Raw genomic sequence first — 5,190 nt, forward strand, 5'->3', positions numbered from 1 at the left:
TCTTCATTCTGTTTATAACTGTTAACAGTTCATCACTGACCTCCCAAAGAATTATAACTTTCTTGCTCACTTTCTTTAAAAAGCATTAATTCCCATTTTATATTCACTCTCCCTCCTAAGTCTCTCAGTACCTACTTGCTTTCCTCAATTCTTTGCAATCTTGTTTTCACACCTACCAGTTATGGAGCATGTCAGAGAACTTCTTTCTGGAGTCTGAGAAACTAAGTTCTTCACCTTTTCTAGGATGGGTTTATTTACTTCAAAATATAGATCTTTATAAACTACTCTTTTCATGATGAAATTGGAAGACAGTCAACATTTTACATGAGTGACCAAGAAGCTTTTGAAACCTCTAAATAGACAACAAAAGCTCACCGTGCAATGGGGATTATTAAAACCTTTAACTGAGTTTTCCCAAAGGTGAGAAAGGGGTAACTTCTTAAACTAGAGTTGATGATTAACAGGAATTATAAGGACAATAGAAGGGAAAAGGAAGGTCATCCCCGCTCTGTCATGACATGATGTGTGATATGTAGATCCTGTGTATTTCCAGTTACTGCTGTAAGGCAAAGGTGCAATGTAAAGGTATATTTCTGAGGGAATAGAAGACCAGTGTGGTGTGTGAAGTGTTCTTGCCCCATTTAGTATATGTCTCTCTCTCTTTCAATGTAGCTGCAGTAAATACTTTGATCCACAAAACAGATAAAGTTAGCGTGCTCTATAAGTAGAAATATTAGGAGATATGTGAAGGCTTTGATAAAAGATGACCAGTTGATTTTCTCATCTGGCTTATCTTTAACTCTGTTCTACAAGATTCCATTAAAAGATGATCAGCCTCACAGTACAGAAGTAACAGACTGCAAGGGAAGAATGGAAATGAACACAAGCTCTATGAGGGGCCTACCTTGCCAAGGACAACTGTGAAAGCTGTCTGGCATTCATGAGTTGGTCTCTCAGTTTTTGCAGGGCTGATTTCATCTCTTTTTTTCTCAAGGTAGAGATGATGGGGTTTAAGGGAGGGGTGAAGACTGTGTAAAACACAGACAGAATTTTATCAACTGGAAAATTTCCAAATGGCCGGGCATAGATAAAGATACAGGGTCCAAAGAATAGTGTTACAACAGTAATGTGAGCTGTCAAGGTGGCACGTGCCTTAGCAGTGCCAGCTGATGAGTGTCCCTGCACAGTGACCAAGATGACAGTATAGGAAATCAGCAGCAGTATAAAGGAGGTCATAGCCATCAGTCCACTGTCAGAGAGCAGCATTATCTCTAGAATATACGTATCCACACAGGCAAGTTTGACTACCAAGGGAAGGTCACAGAAAAAGCTGTCTCCTTCATTGGGGCCACAGAAGGGAAGGTTCACAGTGAACTGAGGCCAGCTGGCTTATGGAGTGCAGGATTCCAATGACCCATGAAGCTACAACTAAGCCTGTCCACTTCTGCAGACTCATAATGGTTGCATAGTATAGAGGTTTGCAAATAGCCACATATCTGTCATATGCCGTAGCTACAATCAGCACCATCTCACCACTGGCAAAAAGACATGGAGAAAGAATATCTGGGCCATGCAGACATTGAAGGAAATGCTTCTGTGTTCCAAAAGAAAGCCAGCAATCATCTTGGGTGTGGCAAAAGATGATAGGTGCACATCAATGAAGGAGAGGTTGCTCAGTAGGAAGTAGATAGGAGTGTGAGGACTGTGAGGAAATTACCCAGCAAAATAGCCCTATAAGACAGGGTAAAAAAGAGAAAACAGAAAAGTTGGAGTTCTGGGGACCCAGAAAACCCCAACAATAAAAACTCAGATACTCCAGAATAATTTGCTTGGTCCATGGTCTCAAATTTCAAGATTGGGTTAGAAGTTTTCTGTGGGAAACTGGAAAGAGAAAAGAGAATAATATCATAGGATTAATCATAGAAATGAAAATGTGAGACAAAATCAGAAGACAAATTCCCTTGCCTAATAAGTTGACTTACACCATTAAAATAAATTTATGCCTTCTTTTAGTACCTTGCTCAGCACACACACACACACACACACACACACACACACACTCATTTTCTTTCCCAGAAAGTACATATGCATTCCCTTGCTCTTCAGAGAGGCATGTTATGACTATGCCAAGACACATACTAATACTTCATCAAGTCACATCACTGATTTAGAATTTATGATAATTCAGATAGATGCTGTTCTAAAACTTATCTTTATGTAGATATAAATTATAGATGTGTTGAGAAAAATAACAGGTTAAATAAAACTATAGAGCATGCTTAAACTATTTAAATAAAGCAAACTGGTTAGAACTTTAATAGCAATTGTTCACATACCTAGATACAAAAACACAAATGAATGACTAGATGGAAAAAGAGAGTACCTTATTAAACCCTTATTACATGCTAATTTACATGTAATTTTATCTGTTCTTTTGAAGTGCTTATCCAAGACCTCTTCTTGCCAAAATTGTGTTAGCCTAGTGGGGATCTTGTATGTGGTTCAAAGTAGATCAGAAGGAAAGGAAAGGAAAGGATTAAAAAGTAGACAGTATTCATAGCTCATGCAAGGGATTCACCAAATGTTATTTGAGTTACCCTCTAAATCTAAGATGCTATGGTTTTAATAAAACTTTGTACTTTTAAAATATTATATAATTAGATGTATCACCAATTCAACTAGACTTTACCCTAACATCTCCAAACTGATGAAGTCATAGGATCATGTATCTAGAAGTAAAAGTAATTTTAGAGTGCATGTAGTCTATCCCTAATTTTCTAGATAAACTAATCTTTATTTATACTCTATATTATCAGTTATAAATAAAATTAAAATGCAGACTACACTAATTGTATTTAAGACAGAAGAACCAGATTTGAATTCTATATCTCACTTATCAGCCATATAATTATGGGCATGTCAGCACCATAAAATCACAGAAGCTCAGTTCTAGAAGGGGCCACCACAGTTAATTAGTCCATCCCCTTCATGAATGAATTCCTTACAACAGCCTTGACAAGTGGTCATCTAATTTCTGGTGAAAGAATCTTAGTGGAGTGGAACCCAATATCTCAAAGGATATCAGTTGAATTTTTTTTTATTTCTTCCAATATTAGGAACATTTTTTTTTCATTGAGCCAAAATCTGCCTCTCCACACAATTCATTTATTTTTTATGCCTTCTGGAACCAAGCACAACAAAATCAAATCTCTTTTCCTTATGAAAGTCATTCAAACATGATGACAGCTATCATAACATTCCAAAGTCTTTCTTCAGAATAAACACTGTTGTGTGGTTAAGGAAATTCAGTTATTCAGAAATGCTTACAAAATTTAGAAATTATTTTGAATATGTAGTAAAGTGAGTAACTCCAAGCCATTTATTTAAAAATATTTTAAATGACCACTCTCATTTCCTTTCAATATTCCAAAAGTATTAGGCCCCAAAGATAACCAACTTAGATGCCATCTCTACCATGAAGTCCTCCCAGAATACTACAAATGAAAGTGATCACTTTGCCCCTCAAATTTCTTGTATCACTTTGATCATCTCTTTTACACTTATCTCACCCTTCATTGGTATTATAAATGTGTGCCTGCTTTCATTTCCCAATCCCCTACCAAAAACACTATTAAGTCATAATGTCCCTTGGAAGCAGGATTGGTGTTTCTATCTTTGTATCCCCAGAACCTAGAGGAATGCATTGTACATAGCTGGTGTTTAATAAATTTTTAGCCCTTAATAGATTAAAGGAAGTTACCTGGATGGCAAAGGGATTAGGATGACTAAAAGTGAGATATAATGTCTTAAAGTATTTTACTCCATCATAGTAGGAGGAAAAAAGGTCAAAGGTATTACAGATGGAGACCAAGACTAGACATCAGAAATCATGGAATTAAAAGTTCTGTTGCTGACTGATTCTGTGATCCTGGAGAGATCCCTTAACCACTTTTTGTCTCAGTTCATCCGATTCTGAGTATAGTAAAAGCCTACCCTACAAATATCTCCTCCGAATTACAGGAGAAGCAATATTCCCAATCAAGCAAACAATTCACATGGAGAACACATTTAGTTTTCTCTTTATTTTGGTAGATCCTCCTTGAAAACTGAAAATCCTTGTGCCTTCCCTTTCCCACAACACTATTTAACCACAAAAGAGAATATATAAAGACTTTCTAAGAACTATAAAAATGCATGTATGAAAAGGAACACTTCCATCTTTTTACCTTGGTACTGATTGGAACTGTTATTTATTGAATATGCATAAATAAGCTTCAATCATCTCAACATAATCTAGAAGAGTGAACTTCTTCATTTCTATAAACTCCATTTCTTAATTATTGACGAATGAACATCATCAGATTGGGGCTGACCAAAGCATAGACCCTAGGGTGACCATCGAAATTTACTGTAGCCTTTTCAAATGTGGGTGATTAATTCAGCACACTTGACTGAATCAGCCAGGCTATTTGCTCCTTAAGATGAATAGAATGACAGAACTGCCTTACATTGCTAATTAATATGAACTAATAGAATGCTCATTTACATATTAGTCATTTGTTTGGGGAGCAGCTATTACAATCATTGAATAAAGTGAATCATCACTTCATAGAAGCAATAAAATAATAACTAGCTTTTCTTTGTCATTTTAACTGAAAAACACTATATATGTACACAGATACATACATGCATGTATGTATATATTCTCATTGGATTATACATATGTGTATATTTAAATACATAAACATACATATATAAACATGCATACATATATATGATCTAATTGGATTATAGAGTAGCAAAATTGCTGGATTCAGAGCTAGAAGACTTGATTCCCCCGATCAACCACCTACTACATATCTGACTCTTTGCAAGTCATTTCACATCTCCAGTCTTCAGTTTTCTCATCTCTAAAATAAGGGGGGTAGGACTGTATAAACACTCGAGTTCCTTTCAGCTCTTAATCTATTGTCTTTGAGGATTAAGACATGGTCCAAGTCTTTACAGTGATTAGAAATATTAAATATAAGATATTATGTCTGTAAGCATCAGCATCAAATGCCATCACTGAAACACTGACCTATTCATAGATCTGAATGAGTCTCTCAATAGAATTATCTGACATTTAGTATAGGTCCAAGAAAAAAAATAAATTTATTTCAATTCAAGCAAAATTCGCTAACTACCCAC

At 35.8% G+C, this 5,190-nt stretch overlaps 1 pseudogene; it reads right to left on the reverse strand.

The window, feature by feature from the left end:
• Positions 1 to 900: 900 nt before the first annotated feature.
• On the reverse strand, positions 901 to 1,838 carry LOC138168739 (olfactory receptor 4K15-like; annotated as a pseudogene).
• Positions 1,839 to 5,190: the final 3,352 nt, after the last annotated feature.

This window comes from Petaurus breviceps, unplaced genomic scaffold (genome assembly GCF_028583685.1).
Source record: "Petaurus breviceps papuanus isolate PSGF00001 unplaced genomic scaffold, PetGlider_PUasm1.0 37, whole genome shotgun sequence".
In the NCBI taxonomy this organism is placed as follows: Eukaryota; Metazoa; Chordata; class Mammalia; order Diprotodontia; family Petauridae; genus Petaurus; species Petaurus breviceps.